This window comes from Carcharodon carcharias, chromosome 1 (assembly GCF_017639515.1).
Source record: "Carcharodon carcharias isolate sCarCar2 chromosome 1, sCarCar2.pri, whole genome shotgun sequence".
Classification (NCBI taxonomy): Eukaryota; Metazoa; Chordata; class Chondrichthyes; order Lamniformes; family Lamnidae; genus Carcharodon; species Carcharodon carcharias.
Window position 1 is genome coordinate 104940720 of NC_054467.1, and position 22644 is coordinate 104963363.

The following is a 22644-nucleotide window of genomic DNA, read 5'->3' on the forward strand; positions in this document are numbered from 1 at the left end:
TTGTTGTCTGTGTGCGCAGCCAGATATTGCATTCTGTGCAGAGTAGTCGGGCCTGAGAACCAATTTGTGGTTAGAAGTGAGTTGGGTTGAAGAGAGTGAAAAGTGAACAGGTCTCAAGTTGTGAGAAGGTTCTTTGAATTTTGCAGAAGGTGATGAAGGTAGAAATGTCGTGAAAGTTGATGATGAGAGAGTGGCTTTAAGAGAAAATGAAAGGAGGAGCGTTGTGTTTAAAGACAAGTGTGTGAAGCGGGAGTGCTGAAGTGAGCTGAAAGAAAAAGGAAGGCTGTTATGAAGCAGATGCTGAAAAGTTGCATGAGCAAAGCGCTGAAGACATTGATCCGGTGGGAGCGGGTATGCAGTGCAGTGAAGTATTTAAAGGAATGAAAGTGCAGAGGAATAAGAAAAAAAAGGAGCCTTGCATTGGCCTGGAATCGAACCCGGGCCTCCCACATGGCAGGCTAGAATTCTACCACTGAACCACCAATGCCACAGACTGGAAAGGAACACCAGATGCAGCTCATTTCTTGAAACGCTTCAATTTGAGCCCCAATCAAGCTGTCAATGACATTGAGTGGCTGCACAGGACACCGTGACATTGCAAGCAAGAGTGCAGCAAGAATTCAAACAGCAACTAAGTGCCAACCTTGCATTGGCCGGGAATCCAACCCGGCGTCCCGCGTGGCGAGCGAGAATTCTACCACTGAACCACCAATGGAACCGCTTTTCACGGCCCCCTTTTTTCAAATGCTTTTACTTGTGTCCAACCCCAGTTCCTCCAAATGTCTTTTCAATTCCTAAATTGCATCCAATTTTCTCACTAATACCTGAGCCACAACACCACAAACATCTCTCAAGCCGCTCTATACCCCCGTTTATTCACAACCACATTTCAAGCTTTCAACATTCTTCTAAGCCACCTGCCCTGTGCCTCAAGTCCCCTCTCATGCAATCTGATTCTCCCCCAGTGCAGCTCTGCCTTCACCTCATCAATGTAAAAACGCTAACAACTTGTTCAAATCATTTGCGGCCTGTATTTTTACTCTCACTTCACACCACTGCATTAGCACTTCATGCAATATGTCAGCTTCTTCAAGCCACTACATTTCTTTACAATCTCCTGACTGTGCTACCATCGGGCCAAGTTGTAACTTCAAGCTTTTTGATGGAAACCAGCTCCTTCCGACCAAAGGAATACTCCTTGCGCCATTCCTGATTTCCGGCCTTCTGGATTTTTTCCCCTAATTGTGTCCTGAGTAATCTGTCAAGGGCACAATTGGCCTTCAAACAAAGGGAAGTCTTAGCCCAATCCTCCACCAAACAAGTGTCATTTGGAACCCATGTTCATTTACACGATTGTTTTAAACCACTAGCAGCCTTGCTGGGATCTTAACTCACATCAGCGTTTGAGTTATCCAGGCCTCTGCATCATCATACCAACAGCATTAGCACCGTGCTATCACTTCCTGCGCCCTCGTACCCTGAATGTCGTTCTGCTCACCAAGCTTCAGGAAGGACGTCAAGGCTCCCGACTGAGGGAAAGAAGAGGTCAACCAGCTTCAGCTCAGGATGACGAACTTTGGCTCTTTGGAAAGATTTGAGAAGCTGGGACTCTTCAAACTGCAGCAGTTGTGGCTGATCAAGGGGAAACCTTACACATTTACAAAGACTCTTACACTTTCCTACCAACATCACCTCAGGTAAATGAGGTGTGAAACTCTGAACGGACTCTGAAAAGAAGCAAATTGACACTCCGCCTCCTGCCAATTCTGTTGGAAAACAGCACTGTGAAGAGCTTCGGATTGTTCTCCGACATGAAAGGCGCCATTTCAAAGCACTTTGTTGTTGTTGTTGTTGTCTGTGTGCGCAGCCAGATAATGCATTCTGTGCAGAGTAGTCGGGCCTGAGAACCAATTCGTGGTTAGAAGTGAGTTGGTTTGAAGAGAGTGAAAATTGAACAGGTCTCAAGTTGTGAGAAGGTTCTTTGAATTTTGCAGAAGGTGATGAAGGTAGAAATGTCGTGAAAGTTGATGATGAGAGAGTGGCTTTAAGAGAAAATGAAAGGAGGAGCGTTGTGTTTAAAGACAAGTGTGTGAAGTGGGAGTGCTGAAGTGAGCTGAAAGAAAAAGGAAGGCTGTTATGAAGCAGATGCTGAAAAGTTGCATGAGCAAAGCGCTGAAGACATTGATCCGGTGGGAGCGGGTGTGCAGTGCAGTGAAGTATTTAAAGGAATGAAAATGCAGAGTAATAAGAAACAAATGAGCCTTGCATTGGCCGGGAATCGAACCCAGGCCTCCCGCGTGGCCGGCAAGAATCCTACCACTGAACCACCAATGCCACAGACGGGAAATGAACACCAGATGCAGCTCATTTCTTGAAACGCTTCAATTTGGAGGCCCAATCAAGCTGTCAATGACATTGAGTGGCTGCACAGGACACCGTGACATTGCAAGCAAGAGTGCAGCAAGAATTCAAACAGCAACTAAATGCCAACCTTGCATTGGCCAGGAATCTAACGCAGGCCTCCCACGTGGCAAGCGACAATCCTACCACTGAACCACCAATGCAAACGCTTTTCACCGCCCCCTTTTTTCAAATGCTTTTACTTGTGTCCAACCCCAGTTCCTCCAAATTTCTTTTCAATTCCTAAATTGCATCCAATTTTCTCACTAATACCTGAGCCACAACACCACAAACATCTCTCAAGCCGCTCTATACCCCCGTTTATTCACAACCACATTTCAAGCTTTCAACATTCTTCTAAGCCACCTGCCCTGTGCCTCAAGTCCCCTCTCATGCAATCTGATTCTCCCCCAGTGCAGCTCTGCCTTCACCTCATCAATGTAAAAACGCTAACAACTTGTTCAAATCATTTGCGGCCTGTATTTTTACTCTCACTTCACAACACTGCATTAGCACTTCATGCAATATGTCAGCTTCTTCAAGCCACTACATTTCTTTACAATCTCCTGACTGTGCTACCATCGGGCCAAGTTGTAATTTCAAGCTTTTTGATGGAATCCAGCTCCTTCTGACCAAAGGAATAATCCTTGCGCCATTCCTGATTTCCTGCCTGCTGGATTTTTTCCCCTAATTGTGTCCTGAGTAATCTGTCAAGGGCACAATTGGCCTTCAAACAAAGGGAAGTCTCAGCCCAATCCTCCACCAAACAAGTGTCATTTGGAACCCATGTTCATTTACACGATTGTTTTAAACCGCTAGCAGCCTTGCTGGGATCTTAACTCACATCAGCATTTGAGTTATCCAGGCCTCTGCATCATCATACCAACAGCATTAGCACCGTGCTATCACGTCCTGCGCCCTCGTACCCTGAATGTCGTTCTGCTCACCAAGCTTCAGGAAGGACGTCAACCCTCCCGACTGAGGGAAAGAAGAGGTCAACCAGCTTCAGCTCAGGATGACGAACTTTGGCTCTTTGGAAAGATTTGAGAAGCTGGGACTCTTCAGACTGCAGCAGTTGTGGCTGATTAAGGGGAAACCTTACACATTTACAAAGACTCTTACACTTTCCTACCAACATCACCTCAGGTAAATGAGGTGTGAAACTCTGAACGGACTCTGAAAAGTAGCAAAGTGACACTCCGCCTCCTGCCAATTCTGTTGGAAAACAAGCACTGTGAAGAACTTCGGATTGTTCTCCGACATGAAAGGCGCCATTTCAAAAGCACTTTGTTGTCGTTGTTGTTGTCTGTGTGCGCAGCCAGATATTGCATTCTGTGCAGAGTAGTCGGGCCTGAGAACCAATTTGTGGTTAGAAGTGAGTTGGGTTGAAGAGAGTGAAAAGTGAACAGGTCTCAAGTTGTGAGAAGGTTCTTTGAATTTTGCAGAGGGTGATGAAGGTAGAAATGTCGTGAAAGTTGATGATGAGAGAGTGGCTTTAAGAGAAAATGAAAGGAGGAGTGTTGTGTTTAAAGACAAGTGTGTGAAGCGGGAGTGCTGAAGTGAGCTGAAAGAAAAAGGAAGGCTGTTATGAAGCAGATGCTGAAAAGTTGCATGAGCAAAGCGCTGAAGACATTGATCCGGTGGGAGCGGGTGTGCAGTGCAGTGAAGTATTTAAAGGAATGAAAGTGCAGAGGAATAAGAAAGAAAGGAGCCTTGCATTGGCCGGGAATCGAACCCGGGCCTCCCGCGTGGCAAATGACAATTATACCACTGAACCACCAATGCCACAAACTGGAAAGGAACACCAGATGCAGCTCATTTCTTGAAACGCTTCAATTTGGAACCCTAATCAAGCTGTCAATGACATTCAGTGGCTGCACAGGACACCGTGACATTGCAAGCAAGAGTGCAGCAAGAATTCAAACAGCAACTAAATGCCAACCTTGCATTGGCCAGGAATCCAACCCAGTCCTCCCACGTGGCAATCGAGAATTCTACCACTGAACCACCAATGAAAACGCATTTCACGGCCCCCTTTTTTCAAATGCTTTTACTTGTGTCCAACCACAGTTCCTCCAAATGTCTTTTCAATTCCTAAATTGCATCCAATTTTCTCACTAATACCTGAGCCACAACACCACAAACATCTCTCAAGCCGCTCTATACCCCCGTTTATTCACAACCACATTTCAAGCTTTCCACATTCTTCTAAGCCACCTGCCCTGTGCCTCAAGTCCCCTCTCATGCAATCTGATTCTCCCCCAGTGCAGCTCTGCCTTCACCTCATCAATGTAAAAACGCTAACAACTTGTTCAAATCATTTGCGGCCTGTATTTTTACTCTCACTTCACACCACTGCATTAGCACTTCATGCAATATGTCGGCTTCTTCAAGCCACTACATTTCTTTACAATCTCCTGACTGTGCTAGCATCGGGCCAAGTTGTAACTTCAAGCTTTTTGATGGAAACCAGCTCCTTCCGACCAAAGGAATACTGCTTGCGCCATTCCTGATTTCCTGCCTGCTGGATTTTTTCTCCTAATTGTGTCCTGAGTAATTTGTCAAGGGCACAATTGGCCTTCAAACAAAGGGAAGTCTCAGCCCAATCCTCCACCAAACAAGTCTCATTTGGATCCCATGTTCATTTACACGATTGTTTTAAACCACTAGCAGCCTTGCGGGGATCTTAACTCACATCAGCATTTGAGCTATCCAGGCCTCTGCATCATCATACCAACAGCATTAGCACCGTGCTATCACTTCCTGCGCCCTCGTACCCTGAATGTCGTTCTGCTCACCAAGCTTCAGGAAGGACGTCAAGGCTCCCGACTGAGGGAAAGAAGAGGTCAACCAGCTTCAGCTCAGGATGACGAACTTTGGCTCTTTGGAAAGATTTGAGAAGCTGGGACTCTTCAAACTGCAGCAGTTGTGGCTGATTAAGGGGAAACCTTACACATTTACAAAGACTCTTACACTTTCCTACCAACATCACCGCAGGTAAATGAGGTGTGAAACTCTGAACGGACTCTGAAAAGAAGCAAAGTGACACTCCGCCTCCTGCCAATTCTGTTGGAAAACAAGCACTGTGAAGAACTTCGGATTGTTCTCCGACATGAAAGGCGCCATTTCAAAAGCACTTTGTTGTTGTTGTTGTTGTCTGTGTGCGCAGCCAGATATTGCATTCTGTGCAGAGTAGTCGGGCCTGAGAACCAATTTGTGGTTAGAAGTGAGTTGGGTTGAAGAGAGTGAAAAGTGAACAGGTCTCAAGTTGTGAGAAGGTTCTTTGAATTTTGCAGAAGGTGATGAAGGTAGAAATGTCGTGAAAGTTGATGATGAGAGAGTGGCTTTAAGAGAAAATGAAAGGAGGAGCGTTGTGTTTAAAGACAAGTGTGTGAAGCGGGAGTGCTGAAGTGAGCTGAAAGAAAAAAGAAGGCTGTTATGAAGCAGATGCTGAAAAGTTGCATGAGCAAAGCGCTGAAGACATTGATCCGGTGGGAGCGGGTGTGCAGTGCAGTGAAGTATTTAAAGGAATGAAAGTGCAGAGGAATAAGAAAAAAAAGGAGCCTTGCATTGGCCGGGAATCGAACCCGGGCCTCCCGCGTGGCAGGCGAGAATTCTACCACTGAACCACCAATGCCACAGACGGGAAAGGAACACCAGATGCAGCTCATTTCTTGAAATGCTTCAATTTGGAGGCCCAATCAAGCTGTCAATGACATTGAGTGGCTGCACAGGACACCGTGACATTGCAAGCAAGAGTGCAGCAAGAATTCAAACAGCAACTAAATGCCAACCTTGCATTGGCCGGGAATCCAACCCAGGCCCCCCACGGGGTAGGCGAGAATTCTACCACTGAACCACCAATGCAAACGCTTTTCACGGCCCCCTTTTTTCAAATGCTTTTACTTGTGTCCAACCCCAGTTCCTCCAAATGTCTTTTCAATTCCTAAATTGCATCCAATTTTCTCACTAATACCTGAGCCACAACACCACAAACATCTCTCAAGCCGCTCTACACCCCCGTTTATTCACAACCACATTTCAAGCTTTCAACATTCTTCTAAGCCACCTGCCCTGTGCCTCAAGTCCCCTCTCATGCAATCTGATTCTCCCCCACTGCAGCTCTGCCTTCACCTCATCAATGTAAAAACGCTAACAACTTGTTCAAATCATTTGCGGCCTGTATTTTTACTCTCACTTCACACCACTGCATTAGCACTTCATGCAATATGTCGGCTTCTTCAAGCCACTACATTTCTTTACAATCTCCTGACTGTGGTAGCATCGGGCCAAGTTGTAACTTCAAGCTTTTTGATGGAAACCAGCTCCTTCCAGCCAAAGGAATACTGCTTGCGCCATTCCTGATTTCCTGCCTGCTGGATTTCTTCCCCTAATTGTGTCTTGAGTAATTTGTCAAGGGCACAATTGGCCTTCAAACAAAGGGAAGTCTCAGCCCAATCCTCCACCAAACAAGTGTCATTTGGAACCCATGTTCATTTACACGATTGTTTTAAACCACTAGCAGCCTTGCTGGGATCTTAACTCACATCAGCATTTGAGTTATCCAGGCCTCTGCATCATCATACCAACAGCATTAGCACCGTGCTATCACGTCCTGCGCCCTCGTACCCTGAATGTCGCTCTGCTCACCAAGCTTCAGGAAGGACGTCAAGGCTCCCGACTGAGGGAAAGAAGAGGTCAACCAGCTTCAGCTCAGGATGACGAACTTTGGCTCTTTGGAAAGATTTGAGAAGCTGGGACTCTTCAAACTGCAGCAGTTGTGGCTGATTAAGGGGAAACCTTACACATTTACAAAGACTCTTACACTTTCCTACCAACATCACCGCAGGTAAATGAGGTGTGAAACTCTGAACGGACTCTGAAAAGAAGCAAAGTGACACTCCGCCTCCTGCCAATTCTGTTGGAAAACAGCACTGTGAAGTGCTTCGGATTGTTCTCCGACATGAAAGGCGCCATTTCAAAAGCACTTTGTTGTTGTTGTTGTTGTCTGTGTGCGCAGCCGGATATTGCATTCTATGCAGAGTAGTCGGGCCTGAGAACCAATTTGTGGTTAGAAGTGAGTTGGGTTGAAGAGAGTGAAAAGTGAACAGGTCTCAAGTTGTGAGAAGGTTCTTTGAATTTTGCAGAAGGTGATGAAGGTAGAAATGTCGTGAAAGTTGATGATGAGAGAGTGGCTTTAAGAGAAAATGAAAGGAGGAGCGTTGTGTTTAAAGACAAGTGTGTGAAGCGGGAGTGCTGAAGTGAGCTGAAAGAAAAAGGAAGGCTGTTATGAAGCAGATGCTGAAAAGTTGCATGAGCAAAGCGCTGAAGACATTGATCCGGTGGGAGCGGGTGTGCAGTGCAGTGAAGTATTTAAAGGAATGAAAATGCAGAGAAATAAGAAACAAAGGAGCCTTGCATTGGCCGGGAATCGAACCCAGGCCTCCCGCGTGGCAGGCTAGAATTCTACCACTGAACCACCAATGACACAGACAGGAAAGGAACACCAGATGCAGCTCATTTCTTGAAACGCTTCAATTTGCAGCCCCAATCAAGCTGTCAATGACATTGAGTGGCTGCACAGGACACCGTGACATTGCAAGCAAGAGTGCAGCAAGAATTCAAACAGCAACTAAATGCCAACCTTGCATTGGCCGGGAATCCAACCCAGGCCTCCCGCGTGGCGAGCGAGAATTCTACCACTGAACCACCAATGCAACCGCTTTTCACGGCCCCCTTTTTTCAAATGCTTGTACTTGTGTCCAACCCCAGTTCCTCCAAATGTCTTTTCAATTCCTAAATTGCATCCAATTTTCTCACTAATACCTGAGCCACAACACCACAAACATCTCTCAAGCCGCTCTATACCCCCGTTTATTCACAACCACATTTCAAGCTTTCAACATTCTTCTAAGCCACCTGCCCTGTGCCTCAAGTCCCCTCTCATGCAATCTGATTCTCCCCCAGTGCAGCTCTGCCTTCACCTCATCAATGTAAAAACGCTAACAACTTGTTCAAATCATTTGCAGCCTGTATTTTTACTCTCACTTCACACCACTGCATTAGCACTTCATGCAATATGTCAGCTTCTTCAAGCCACTACATTTCTTTACAATCTCCTGACTGTGCTAGCATCGGGCCAAGTTGTAATTTCAAGCTTTTTGATGGAATCCAGCTCCTTCTGACCAAAGGAATAATCCTTGCGCCATTCCTGATTTCCTGCCTGCTGGATTTTTTCCCCTAATTGTGTCCTGAGTAATCTGTCAAGGGCACAATTGGCCTTCAAACAAAGGGAAGTCTCAGCCCAATTCTCCACCAAACAAGTGTCATTTGGAACCCATGTTCATTTACACGATTGTTTTAAACCGCTAGCAGCCTTGCTGGGATCTTAACTCACATCAGCATTTGAGTTATCCAGGCCTCTGCATCATCATACCAACAGCATTAGCACCGTGCTATCACGTCCTGCGCCCTCGTACCCTGAATGTCGTTCTGCTCACCAAGCTTCAGGAAGGACGTCAAGGCTCCCGACTGAGGGAAAGAAGAGGTCAACCAGCTTCAGCTCAGGATGACGAACTTTGGCTCTTTGGAAAGATTTGAGAAGCTGGGACTCTTCAAACTGCAGCAGTTGTGGCTGATCAAGGGGAAACCTTACACATTTACAAAGACTCTTACACTTTCCTACCAACATCACCTCAGGTAAATGAGGTGTGAAACTCTGAACGGACTCTGAAAAGAAGCAAATTGACACTCCGCCTCCTGCCAATTCTGTTGGAAAACAGCACTGTGAAGAGCTTCGGATTGTTCTCCGACCTGAAAGGCGCCATTTCAAAGCACTTTGTTGTTGTTGATGTTGTCTGTGTGCGCAGCCAGATATTGCATTCTATGCAGAGTAGTCGGGCCTGAGAACCAATTTGTGGTTAGAAGTGAGTTGGGTTGAAGAGAGTGAAAAGTGAACAGGTCTCAAGTTGTGAGAAGGTTCTTTGAATTTTGCAGAAGGTGATGAAGGTAGAAATGTCGTGAAAGTTGATGATGAGAGAGTGGCTTTAAGAGAAAATGAAAGGAGGAGCGTTGTGTTTAAAGACAAGTGTGTGAAGCGGGAGTGCTGAAGTGAGCTGAAAGAAAAAGGAAGGCTGTTATGAAGCAGATGCTGAAAAGTTGCATGAGCAAAGCGCTGAAGACATTGATCCGGTGGGAGCGGGTGTGCAGTGCAGTGAAGTATTTAAAGGAATGAAAATGCAGAGAAATAAGAAACAAAGGAGCCTTGCATTGGCCGGGAATCGAACCCAGGCCTCCCGCGTGGCCGTCAAGAATTCTACCACTGAACCACCAATGCCACAGACAGGAAAGGAACACCAGATGCAGCTCATTTCTTGAAACGCTTCAATTTGCAGCCCCAATCAAGCTGTCAATGACATTGAGTGGCTGCACAGGACACCGTGACATTGCAAGCAAGAGTGCAGCAAGAATTCAAACAGCAACTAAATGCCAACCTTGCATTGGCCGGGAATCCAACCCAGGCCTCCCGCGTGGCAAGCGAGAATTCTACCACTGAACCACCAATGCAACCGCTTTTCACGGCCCCCTTTTTTCAAATGCTTTTACTTGTGTCCAACCCCAGTTCCTCCAAATGTCTTTTCAATTCCTAAATTGCATCCAATTTTCTCACTAATACCTGAGCCACAACACCACAAACATCTCTCAAGCCGCTCTATACCCCCATTTATTCACAACCACATTTCAAGCTTTCAACATTCTTCTAAGCCACCTGCCCTGTGCCTCAAGTCCCCTCTCATGCAATCTGATTCTCCCCCAGTGCAGCTCTGCCTTCACCTCATCAATGTAAAAACGCTAACAACTTGTTCAAATCATTTGCGGCCTGTATTTTTACTCTCACTTCACACCACTGCATTAGCACTTCATGCAATATGTCAGCTTCTTCAAGCCACTACATTTCTTTACAATCTCCTGACTGTGCTAGCATCGGGCCAAGTTGTAATTTCAAGCTTTTTGATGGAATCCAGCTCCTTCTGACCAAAGGAATAATCCTTGCGCCATTCCTGATTTCCTGCCTGCTGGATTTTTTCCCCTAATTGTGTCCTGAGTAATCTGTCAAGGGCACAATTGGCCTTCAAACAAAGGGAAGTCTCAGCCCAATTCTCCACCAAACAAGTGTCATTTGGAACCCATGTTCATTTACACGATTGTTTTAAACCGCTAGCAGCCTTGCTGGGATCTTAACTCACATCAGCATTTGAGTTATCCAGGCCTCTGCATCATCATACCAACAGCATTAGCACCGTGCTATCACGTCCTGCGCCCTCGTACCCTGAATGTCGTTCTGCTCACCAAGCTTCAGGAAGGACGTCAAGGCTCCCGACTGAGGGAAAGAAGAGGTCAACCAGCTTCAGCTCAGGATGACGAACTTTGGCTCTTTGGAAAGATTTGAGAAGCTGGGACTCTTCAAACTGCAGCAGTTGTGGCTGATCAAGGGGAAACCTTACACATTTACAAAGACTCTTACACTTTCCTACCAACATCACCTCAGGTAAATGAGGTGTGAAACTCTGAACGGACTCTGAAAAGAAGCAAATTGACACTCCGCCTCCTGCCAATTCTGTTGGAAAACAGCACTGTGAAGAGCTTCGGATTGCTCTCCGACCTGAAAGGCGCCATTTCAAAGCACTTTGTTGTTGTTGATGTTGTCTGTGTGCGCAGCCAGATAATGCATTCTGTGCAGAGTAGTCGGGCCTGAGAACCAATTCGTGGTTAGAAGTGAGTTGGTTTGAAGAGAGTGAAAAGTGAACAGGACTCAAGTTGTGAGAAGGTTCTTTGAATTTTGCAGAAGGTGATGAAGGTAGAAATGTCGTGAAAGTTGATGATGAGAGAGTGGCTTTAAGAGAAAATGAAAGGAGGAGCGTTGTGTTTAAAGACAAGTGTGTGAAGCGGGAGTGCTGAAGTGAGCTGAAAGAAAAAGGAAGGCTGTTATGAAGCAGATGCTGAAAAGTTGCATGAGCAAAGCGCTGAAGACATTGATCCGGTGGGAGCGGGTGTGCAGTGCAGTGAAGTATTTCAAGGAATAAAAATGCAGAGTAATAAGAAACAAAGGAGCCTTGCATTGGCCGGGAATCGAACCCAGGCCTCTCGCATGGCAGGCTAGAATTCTAACACTGAACCACCAATGCCACAGACTGGAAAGGAACACCAGATGCAGCTCATTTCTTGAAACGCTTCAATTTGGAGGCCCAATCAAGCTGTCAATGACATTGAGTGGCTGCACAGGACACCGTGACATTGCAAGCAAGAGTGCAGCAAGAATTCAAACAGCAACTAAGTGCCAACCTTGCATTGGCCGGGAATCCAACCCAGGCCTCCCACGCGGCAAGCGAGAATTATACCACTGAACCACCAATGCAACCGCTTTTCACGGCCCCCTTTTTTCAAATGCTTTTACTTGTGTCCAACCCCAGTTCCTCCAAATGTCTTTTCAATTCCTAAATTGCATCCAATTTTCTCACTAATACCTGAGCCACAACACCACAAACATCTCTCAAGCCGCTCTATACCCCCGTTTATTCACAACCACATTTCAAGCTTTCAACATTCTTCTAAGCCACCTGCCCTGTGCCTCAAGTCCCCTCTCATGCAATCTGATTCTCCCCCAGTGCAGCTCTGCCTTCACCTCATCAATGTAAAAACGCTAACAACTTGTTCAAATCATTTGCGGCCTGTATTTTTACTCTCACTTCACACCACTGCATTAGCACTTCATGCAATATGTCAGCTTCTTCAAGCCACTACATTTCTTTACAATCTCCTGACTGTGCTAGCATCGGGCCAAGTTGTAACTTCAAGCTTTTTGATGGAAACCAGCTCCTTCCGACCAAAGGAATACTCCTTGCGCCATTCCTGATTTCCTGCCTGCTGGATTTTTTCCCCTAATTGTGTCCTGAGTAATCTGTCAAGGGCACAATTGGCCTTCAAACAAAGGGAAGTCTCAGCCCAATCCTCCACCAAACAAGTGTCATTTGGAACCCATGTTCATTTACACGATTGTTTTAAACCACTAGCAGCCTTGCTGGGATCTTAACTCACATCAGCATTTGAGTTATCCAGGCCTCTGCATCATCACACCAACAGCATTAGCACCGTGCTATCACGTCCTGCGCCCTCGTACCCTGAATGTTTTTCTGCTCACCAAGCTTCAGGAAGGACGTCAACCCTCCCGACTGAGGGAAAGAAGAGGTCAACCAGCTTCAGCTCAGGATGACGAACTTTGGCTCTTTGGAAAGATTTGAGAAGCTGGGACTCTTCAGACTGCAGCAGTTGTGGCTGATTAAGGGGAAACCTTACACATTTACAAAGACTCTTACACTTTCCTACCAACATCACCTCAGGTAAATGAGGTGTGAAACTCTGAACGGACTCTGAAAAGTAGCAAAGTGACACTCCGCCTCCTGCCAATTCTGTTGGAAAACAAGCACTGTGAAGAACTTCGGATTGTTCTCCGACATGAAAGGCGCCATTTCAAAAGCACTTTGTTGTTGTTGTTGTTGTCTGTGTGCGCAGCCAGATATTGCATTCTGTGCAGAGTAGTCGGGCCTGAGAACCAATTTGTGGTTAGAAGTGAGTTGGGTTGAAGAGAGTGAAAAGTGAACAGGTCTCAAGTTGTGAGAAGGTTCTTTGAATTTTGCAGAGGGTGATGAAGGTAGAAATGTCGTGAAAGTTGATGATGAGAGAGTGGCTTTAAGAGAAAATGAAAGGAGGAGTGTTGTGTTTAAAGACAAGTGTGTGAAGCGGGAGTGCTGAAGTGAGCTGAAAGAAAAAGGAAGGCTGTTATGAAGCAGATGCTGAAAAGTTGCATGAGCAAAGCGCTGAAGACATTGATCCGGTGGGAGCGGGTGTGCAGTGCAGTGAAGTATTTAAAGGAATGAAAGTGCAGAGGAATAAGAAAGAAAGGAGCCTTGCATTGGCCGGGAATCGAACCCGGGCCTCCCGCGTGGCAGATGAGAATTCTACCACTGAACCACCAATGCCACAAACTGGGAAGGAACACCAGATGCAGCTCATTTCTTGAAACGCTTCAATTTGGAACCCTAATCAAGCTGTCAATGACATTGAGTGGCTGCACAGGACACCGTGACATTGCAAGCAAGAGTGCAGCAAGAATTCAAACAGCAACTAAATGCCAACCTTGCATTGGCCAGGAATCCAACCCAGGCCTCCCACGTGGCAATCTTGAATTCTACCACTGAACCACCAATGAAAACGCATTTCACGGCCCCCTTTTTTCAAATGCTTTTACTTGTGTCCAACCACAGTTCCTCCAAATGTCTTTTCAATTCCTAAATTGCATCCAATTTTCTCACTAATACCTGAGCCACAACACCACAAACATCTCTCAAGCCGCTCTATACCCCCGTTTATTCACAACCACGTTTCAAGCTTTCCACATTCTTCTAAGCCACCTGCCCTGTGCCTCAAGTCCCCTCTCATGCAATCTGATTCTCCCCCAGTGCAGCTCTGCCTTCACCTCATCAATGTAAAAACGCTAACAACTTGTTCAAATCATTTGCGGCCTGTATTTTTACTCTCACTTCACACCACTGCATTAGCACTTCATGCAATATGTCGGCTTCTTCAAGCCACTACATTTCTTTACAATCTCCTGACTGTGGTAGCATCGGGCCAAGTTGTAACTTCAAGCTTTTTGATGGAAACCAGCTCCTTCCGACCAAAGGAATACTGCTTGCGCCATTCCTGATTTCCTGCCTGCTGGATTTTTTCTCCTAATTGTGTCCTGAGTAATTTGTCAAGGGCACAATTGGCCTTCAAACAAAGGGAAGTCTCAGCCCAATCCTCCACCAAACAAGTGTCATTTGGAACCCATGTTCATTTGCACGATTGTTTTAAACCACTAGCAGCCTTGCGGGGATCTTAACTCACATCAGCATTTGAGCTATCCAGGCCTCTGCATCATCATACCAACAGCATTAGCACCGTGCTATCACTTCCTGCGCCCTCGTACCCTGAATGTCGTTCTGCTCACCAAGCTTCAGGAAGGACGTCAAGGCTCCCGACTGAGGGAAAGAAGAGGTCAACCAGCTTCAGCTCAGGATGACGAACTTTGGCTCTTTGGAAAGATTTGAGAAGCTGGGACTCTTCAAACTGCAGCAGTTGTGGCTGATTAAGGGGAAACCTTACACATTTACAAAGACTCTTACACTTTCATACCAACATCACCGCAGGTAAATGGTGTGAAACTCTGAACGGACTCTGAAAAGAAGCAAAGTGACACTCCGCCTCCTGCCAATTCTGTTGGAAAACAAGCACTGTGAAGAACTTCGGATTGTTCTCCGACATGAAAGGCGCCATTTCAAAAGCACTTTGTTGTTGTTGTTGTTGTCTGTGTGCGCAGCCAGATATTGCATTCTGTGCAGAGTACTCGGGCCTGAGAACCAATTTGTGGTTAGAAGTGAGTTGGGTTGAAGAGAGTGAAAAGTGAACAGGTCTCAAGTTGTGAGAAGGTTCTTTGAATTTTGCAGAAGGTGATGAAGGTAGAAATGTCGTGAAAGTTGATGATGAGTGAGTGGCTTTAAGAGAAAATGAAAGGAGGAGCGTTGTGTTTAAAGACAAGTGTGTGAAGCGGGAGTGCTGAAGTGAGCTGAAAGAAAAAGGAAGGCTGTTATGAAGCAGATGCTGAAAAGTTGCATGAGCAAAGCGCTGAAGACATTGATCCGGTGGGAGCGGGTGTGCAGTGCAGTGAAGCATTTAAAGGAATGAAAATGCAGAGTAATAAGAAACAAAGCAGCCTTGCATTGGCCGGGAATCTAACCCAGGCCTCACGCGTGGCAGGCGAGAATTCTACCACTGAACCACCAATGCCACAGACTGGAAAGGAACACCAGATGCAGCTCATTTCTTGAAACGCTTCAATTTGAGCCCCAATCAAGCTGTCAATGACATTGAGTGGCTGCACAGGACACCGTGACATTGCAAGCAAGAGTGCAGCAAGAATTCAAACAGCAACTAAATGCCAACCTTGCATTGGCCGGGAATCCAACCCGGCGTCCCGCGTGGCGAGCGAGAATTCTACCACTGAACCACCAATGGAACCGCTTTTCACGGCCCCCTTTTTTCAAATGCTTTTACTTGTGTCCAACCCCAGTTCCTCCAAATCTTTTTTCAATTCCTAAATTGCATCCAATTTTCTCACTAATACCTGAGCCACAACACCACAAACATCTCTCAAGCCGCTCTATACCCCCGTTTATTCACAACCACATTTCAAGCTTTCAACATTCTTCTAAGCCACCTGCCCTGTGCCTCAAGTCCCCTCTCATGCAATCTGATTCTCCCCCAGTGCAGCTCTGCCTTCACCTCATCAATGTAAAAACGCTAACAACTTGTTCAAATCATTTGCGGCCTGTATTTTTACTCTCACTTCACACCACTGCATTAGCACTTCATGCAATATGTCAGCTTCTTCAAGCCACTACATTTCTTTACAATCTCCTGACTGTGCTAGCATCGGGCCAAGTTGTAACTTCAAGCTTTTTGATGGAAACCAGCTCCTTCCGACCAAAGGAATACTCCTTGCGCCATTCCTGATTTCCTGCCTGCTGGATTTTTTCCCCTAATTGTGTCCTGAGTAATCTGTCAAGGGCACAATTGGCCTTCAAACAAAGGGAAGTCTCAGCCCAATCCTCCACCAAACAAGTGTCATTTGGAACCCATGTTCACTTACATGATTGTTTTAAACCACTAGCAGCCTTGCTGGGATCTTAACTCACATCAGCGTTTGAGTTATCCAGGCCTCTGCATCATCATACCAACAGCATTAGCACCGTGCTATCACGTCCTGCGCCCTCGTACCCTGAATGTCGTTCTGCTCACCAAGCTTCAGGAAGGACGTCAAGGCTCCCGACTGAGGGAAAGAAGAGGTCAACCAGCTTCAGCTCAGGATGACGAACTTTGGCTCTTTGGAAAGATTTGAGAAGCTGGGACTCTTCAGACTGCAGCAGTTGTGGCTGATTAAGGGGAAACCTTACACATTTACAAAGACTCTTACACTTTCCTACCAACATCACCTCAGGTAAATGAGGTGTGAAACTCTGAACGGACTCTGAAAAGAAGCAAAGTGACACTCCGCCTCCTGCCAATTCTGTTGGAAAACAAGCACTGTGAAGAACTTCGGATTGTTCTCCGACATGAAAGGCGCCATTTCAAAAGCACTTTGTTGTCGTTGTTGTTGTCTGTGTGCGCAGCCAGATATTGCATTCTGTGCAGAGTAGTCGGGCCTGAGAACCAATTTGTGGTTAGAAGTGAGTTGGGTTGAAGAGAGTGAAAAGTGAACAGGTCTCAAGTTGTGAGAAGGTTCTTTGAATTTTGCAGAAGGTGATGAAGGTAGAAATGTCGTGAAAGTTGATGATGAGAGAGTGGCTTTAAGAGAAAATGAAAGGAGGAGCGTTGTGTTTAAAGACAAGTGTGTGAAGCGGGAGTGCTGAAGTGAGCTGAAAGAAAAAGGAAGGCTGTTATGAAGCAGATGCTGAAAAGTTGCATGAGCAAAGCGCTGAAGACATTGATCCGGTGGGAGCGGGTATGCAGTGCAGTGAAGTATTTAAAGGAATGAAAGTGCAGAGGAATAAGAAAAAAAAGGAGCCTTGCATTGGCCGGGAATCGAACCCGGGCCTCACGCGTGGCAGGCGAGAATTCTACCACTGAACCACCAATGCCACAGACTGGAAGGGAACACCAGATGCAGCTCATTTCTTGAAACGCTTCAATTTGAGCCCCAATCAAGCTGTCAATGACATTGAGTGGCTGCACAGGACACCGTGACATTGCAAGCAAGAGTGCAGCAAGAATTCAAACAGCAACTAAGTGCCAACCTTGCATTGGCCGGGAATCCAACCCGGCGTCCCGCGTGGCGAGCGAGAATTCTACCACTGAACCACCAATGGAACCGCTTTTCACGGCCCCCTTTTTTCAAATGCTTTTACTTGTGTCCAACCCCAGTTCCTCCAAATGTCTTTTCAATTCCTAAATTGCATCCAATTTTCTCACTAATACCTGAGCCACAACACCACAAACATCTCTCAAGCCGCTCTATACCCCCGTTTATTCACAACCACATTTCAAGCTTTCAACATTCTTCTAAGCCACCTGCCCTGTGCCTCAAGTCCCCTCTCATGCAATCTGATTCTCCCCCAGTGCAGCTCTGCCTTCACCTCATCAATGTAAAAACGCTAACAACTTGTTCAAATCATTTGCGGCCTGTATTTTTACTCTCACTTCACACCACTGCATTAGCACTTCATGCAATATGTCAGCTTCTTCAAGCCACTACATTTCTTTACAATCTCCTGACTGTGCTACCATCGGGCCAAGTTGTAACTTCAAGCTTTTTGATGGAAACCAGCTCCTTCCGACCAAAGGAATACTCCTTGCGCCATTCCTGATTTCCGGCCTTCTGGATTTTTTCCCCTAATTGTGTCCTGAGTAATCTGTCAAGGGCACAATTGGCCTTCAAACAAAGCGAAGTCTTAGACCAATCCTCCACCAAACAAGTGTCATTTGGAACCCATGTTCATTTACACGATTGTTTTAAACCACTAGCAGCCTTGCTGGGATCTTAACTCACATCAGCGTTTGAGTTATCCAGGCCTCTGCATCATCATACCAACAGCATTAGCACCGTGCTATCACGTCCTGCGCCCTCGTACCCTGAATGTCGTTCTGCTCACCAAGCTTCAGGAAGGACGTCAAGGCTCCCGACTGAGGGAAAGAAGAGGTCAACCAGCTTCAGCTCAGGATGACGAACTTTGGCTCTTTGGAAAGATTTGAGAAGCTGGGACTCTTCAAACTGCAGCAGTTGTGGCTGATTAAGGGGAAACCTTACACATTTACAAAGACTCTTACACTTTCCTACCAACATCACCGCAGGTAAATGAGGTGTGAAACTCTGAACGGACTCTGAAAAGAAGCAAAATGACACTCCGCCTCCTGCCAATTCTGTTGGAAAACAAGCACTGTGAAGAACTTCGGATTGTTCTCCGACATGAAAGGCGCCATTTCAAAAGCACTTTGTTGTCGTTGTTGTTGTCTGTGTGCGCAGCCAGATATTGCATTCTGTGCAGAGTAGTCGGGCCTGAGAGCCAATTTGTGGTTAGAAGTGAGTTGGATTGAAGAGAGTGAAAAGTGAACAGGTCTCAAGTTGTGAGAAGGTTCTTTGAATTTTGCAGAGGGTGATGAAGGTAGAAATGTCGTGAAAGTTGATGATGAGAGAGTGGCTTTAAGAGAAAATGAAAGGAGGAGCGTTGTGTTTAAAGACAAGTGTGTGAAGCGGGAGTGCTGAAGTGAGCTGAAAGAAAAAGGAAGGCTGTTATGAAGCAGATGCTGAAAAGTTGCATGAGCAAAGCGCTGAAGACATTGATCCGGTGGGAGCGGGTATGCAGTGCAGTGAAGTATTTAAAGGAATGAAAGTGCAGAGGAATAAGAAAAAAAAGGAGCCTTGCATTGGCCGGGAATCGAACCCGGGCCTCCCGCGTGGCAGGCAAGAATTCTACCACTGAACCACCAGTGCCACAGACTGGAAAGGAACACCAGATGCAGCTCATTTCTTGAAACGCTTCAATTTGAGCCCCAATCAAGCTGTCAATGACATTGAGTGGCTGCACAGGACACCGTGACATTGCAAGCAAGAGTGCAGCAAGAATTCAAACAGCAACTAAATGCCAACCTTGCATTGGCCGGGAATCCAACCCGGCGTCCCGCGTGGCGAGCGAGAATTCTACCACTGAACCACCAATGGAACCGCTTTTCACGGCCCCCTTTTTTCAAATGCTTTTACTTGTGTCCAACCCCAGTTCCTCCAAATGTCTTTTCAATTCCTAAATTGCATCCAATTTTCTCACTAATACCTGAGCCACAACACCACAAACATCTCTCAAGCCGCTCTATACCCCCGTTTATTCACAACCACATTTCAAGCTTTCAACATTCTTCTAAGCCACCTGCCCTGTGCCTCAAGTCCCCTCTCATGCAATCTGATTCTCCCCCAGTGCAGCTCTGCCTTCACCTCATCAATGTAAAAACGCTAACAACTTGTTCAAATCATTTGCGGCCTGTATTTTTACTCTCACTTCACACCACTGCATTAGCACTTCATGCAATATGTCAGCTTCTTCAAGCCACTACATTTCTTTACAATCTCCTGACTGTGCTACCATCGGGCCAAGTTGTAACTTCAAGCTTTTTGATGGAAACCAGCTCCTTCCGACCAAAGGAATACTCCTTGCGCCATTCCTGATTTCCGGCCTTCTGGATTTTTTCCCCTAATTGTGTCCTGAGTAATCTGTCAAGGGCACAATTGGCCTTCAAACAAAGCGAAGTCTTAGACCAATCCTCCACCAAACAAGTGTCATTTGGAACCCATGTTCATTTACACGATTGTTTTAAACCACTAGCAGCCTTGCTGGGATCTTAACTCACATCAGCGTTTGAGTTATCCAGGCCTCTGCATCATCATACCAACAGCATTAGCACCGTGCTATCACGTCCTGCGCCCTCGTACCCTGAATGTCGTTCTGCTCACCAAGCTTCAGGAAGGACGTCAAGGCTCCCGACTGAGGGAAAGAAGAGGTCAACCAGCTTCAGCTCAGGATGACGAACTTTGGCTCTTTGGAAAGATTTGAGAAGCTGGGACTCTTCAAACTGCAGCAGTTGTGGCTGATTAAGGGGAAACCTTACACATTTACAAAGACTCTTACACTTTCCTACCAACATCACCGCAGGTAAATGAGGTGTGAAACTCTGAACGGACTCTGAAAAGAAGCAAAATGACACTCCGCCTCCTGCCAATTCTGTTGGAAAACAAGCACTGTGAAGAACTTCGGATTGTTCTCCGACATGAAAGGCGCCATTTCAAAAGCACTTTGTTGTCGTTGTTGTTGTCTGTGTGCGCAGCCAGATATTGCATTCTGTGCAGAGTAGTCGGGCCTGAGAGCCAATTTGTGGTTAGAAGTGAGTTGGATTGAAGAGAGTGAAAAGTGAACAGGTCTCAAGTTGTGAGAAGGTTCTTTGAATTTTGCAGAGGGTGATGAAGGTAGAAATGTCGTGAAAGTTGATGATGAGAGAGTGGCTTTAAGAGAAAATGAAAGGAGGAGCGTTGTGTTTAAAGACAAGTGTGTGAAGCGGGAGTGCTGAAGTGAGCTGAAAGAAAAAGGAAGGCTGTTATGAAGCAGATGCTGAAAAGTTGCATGAGCAAAGCGCTGAAGACATTGATCCGGTGGGAGCGGGTATGCAGTGCAGTGAAGTATTTAAAGGAATGAAGGTGCAGAGGAATAAGAAAAAAAAGAGCCTTGCATTGGCCGGGAATCGAACCCGGGCCTCCCGCGTGGCAGGCAAGAATTCTACCACTGAACCACCAGTGCCACAGACTGGAAAGGAACACCAGATGCAGCTCATTTCTTGAAACGCTTCAATTTGAGCCCCAATCAAGCTGTCAATGACATTGAGTGGCTGCACAGGACACCGTGACATTGCAAGCAAGAGTGCAGCAAGAATTCAAACAGCAACTAAGTGCCAACCTTGCATTGGCCGGGAATCCAACCCGGCGTCCCGCGTGGCGAGCGAGAATTCTACCACTGAACCACCAATGGAACCGCTTTTCACGACCCCCTTTTTTCAAATGCTTTTACTTGTGTCCAACCCCAGTTCCTCCAAATCTTTTTTCAATTCCTAAATTGCATCCAATTTTCTCACTAATACCTGAGCCACAACACCACAAACATCTCTCAAGCCGCTCTATACCCCCGTTTATTCACAACCACATTTCAAGCTTTCAACATTCTTCTAAGCCACCTGCCCTGTGCCTCAAGTCCCCCCTCATGCAATCTGATTCTCCCCCAGTGCAGCTCTGCCTTCACCTCATCAATGTAAAAACGCTAACAACTTGTTCAACTTGCTCACATCAGCGTTTGAGTTATCCAGGCCTCTGCATCATCATACCAACAGCATTAGCACCGTGCTATCACGTCCTGCGCCCTCGTACCCTGAATGTCGTTCTGCTCACCAAGCTTCAGGAAGGACGTCAAGGCTCCCGACTGAGGGAAAGAAGAGGTCAACCAGCTTCAGCTCAGGATGACGAACTTTGGCTCTTTGGAAAGATTTGAGAAGCTGGGACTCTTCAAACTGCAGCAGTTGTGGCTGATTAAGGGGAAACCTTACACATTTACAAAGACTCTTACACTTTCCTACCAACATCACCTCAGGTAAATGAGGTGTGAAACTCTGAACGGACTCTGAAAAGAAGCAAAATGACACTCCGCCTCCTGCCAATTCTGTTGGAAAACAAGCACTGTGAAGAACTTCGGATTGTTCTCCGACATGAAAGGCGCCATTTCAAAAGCACTTTGTTGTTGTTGTTGTTGTCTGTGTGCGCAGCCAGATAATGCATTCTGTGCAGAGTAATCGGGCCTGAGAACCAATTTGTGGTTAGAAGTGAGTTGGTTTGAAGAGAGTGAAAAGTGAACAGGTCTCAAGTTGTGAGAAGGTTCTTTGAATTTTGCAGAAGGTGATGAAGGTAGAAATGTCGTGAAAGTTGATGATGAGAGAGTGGCTTTAAGAGAAAATGAAAGGAGGAGCGTTGTGTTTAAAGACAAGTGTGTGAAGCGGGAGTGCTGAAGTGAGCTGAAAGAAAAAGGAAGGCTGTTATGAAGCAGATGCTGAAAAGTTGCATGAGCAAAGCGCTGAAGACATTGATCCGGTGGGAGCGGGTATGCAGTGCAGTGAAGTATTTAAAGGAATGAAAGTGCAGAGGAATAAGAAAAAAAAGGAGCCTTGCATTGGCCGGGAATCGAACCCGGGCCTCACGCGTGGCAGGCGAGAATTCTACCACTGAACCACCAGTGCCACAGACTGGAAAGGAACACCAGATGCAGCTCATTTCTTGAAACGCTTCAATTTGAGCCCCAATCAAGCTGTCAATGACATTGAGTGGCTGCACAGGACACCGTGACATTGCAAGCAAGAGTGCAGCAAGAATTCAAACAGCAACTAAATGCCAACCTTGCATTGGCCGGGAATCCAACCCGGCGTCCCGCGTGGCGAGCGAGAATTCTACCACTGAACCACCAATGCAACCGCTTTTCACGGCCCCCTTTTTTCAAATGCTTTTACTTGTGTCCAACCCCAGTTCCTCCAAATGTCTTTTCAATTCCTAAATTGCATCCAATTTTCTCA

At 46.3% G+C, this 22644-nt stretch overlaps 15 non-coding genes across 15 annotated transcripts; all 15 read right to left on the minus strand.

The window, feature by feature from the left end:
* Window positions 1–416: 416 nt before the first annotated feature.
* Window positions 417–487, minus strand: trnag-gcc. The gene has a single exon. It is a non-coding gene; the product is annotated as a tRNA-Gly (tRNA).
* A 1776-nt stretch (window positions 488–2263) lies between these two features.
* trnag-gcc lies at window positions 2264–2334 on the minus strand. The gene has a single exon. It is a non-coding gene; the product is annotated as a tRNA-Gly (tRNA).
* Window positions 2335–5966: 3632 nt separating this feature from the next.
* trnag-gcc lies at window positions 5967–6037 on the minus strand. Its single transcript has one exon. It is a non-coding gene; the product is annotated as a tRNA-Gly (tRNA).
* Window positions 6038–6196: 159 nt separating this feature from the next.
* trnag-acc lies at window positions 6197–6267 on the minus strand. The gene has a single exon. It is a non-coding gene; the product is annotated as a tRNA-Gly (tRNA).
* A 1549-nt stretch (window positions 6268–7816) lies between these two features.
* trnag-gcc lies at window positions 7817–7887 on the minus strand. The gene has a single exon. It is a non-coding gene; the product is annotated as a tRNA-Gly (tRNA).
* Window positions 7888–8046: 159 nt separating this feature from the next.
* On the minus strand, window positions 8047–8117 carry trnag-gcc. The gene has a single exon. It is a non-coding gene; the product is annotated as a tRNA-Gly (tRNA).
* Window positions 8118–9665: 1548 nt separating this feature from the next.
* Window positions 9666–9736, minus strand: trnag-gcc. The gene has a single exon. It is a non-coding gene; the product is annotated as a tRNA-Gly (tRNA).
* Window positions 9737–9895: 159 nt separating this feature from the next.
* Window positions 9896–9966, minus strand: trnag-gcc. The gene has a single exon. It is a non-coding gene; the product is annotated as a tRNA-Gly (tRNA).
* Window positions 9967–11514: 1548 nt separating this feature from the next.
* trnag-gcc lies at window positions 11515–11585 on the minus strand. The gene has a single exon. It is a non-coding gene; the product is annotated as a tRNA-Gly (tRNA).
* A 1780-nt stretch (window positions 11586–13365) lies between these two features.
* trnag-gcc lies at window positions 13366–13436 on the minus strand. Its single transcript has one exon. It is a non-coding gene; the product is annotated as a tRNA-Gly (tRNA).
* A 1778-nt stretch (window positions 13437–15214) lies between these two features.
* On the minus strand, window positions 15215–15285 carry trnag-gcc. The gene has a single exon. It is a non-coding gene; the product is annotated as a tRNA-Gly (tRNA).
* Window positions 15286–17064: 1779 nt separating this feature from the next.
* trnag-gcc lies at window positions 17065–17135 on the minus strand. The gene has a single exon. It is a non-coding gene; the product is annotated as a tRNA-Gly (tRNA).
* Window positions 17136–18914: 1779 nt separating this feature from the next.
* On the minus strand, window positions 18915–18985 carry trnag-gcc. The gene has a single exon. It is a non-coding gene; the product is annotated as a tRNA-Gly (tRNA).
* A 1778-nt stretch (window positions 18986–20763) lies between these two features.
* On the minus strand, window positions 20764–20834 carry trnag-gcc. The gene has a single exon. It is a non-coding gene; the product is annotated as a tRNA-Gly (tRNA).
* A 1409-nt stretch (window positions 20835–22243) lies between these two features.
* On the minus strand, window positions 22244–22314 carry trnag-gcc. Its single transcript has one exon. It is a non-coding gene; the product is annotated as a tRNA-Gly (tRNA).
* Between the last annotated feature and the right edge of the window lie 330 nt (window positions 22315–22644).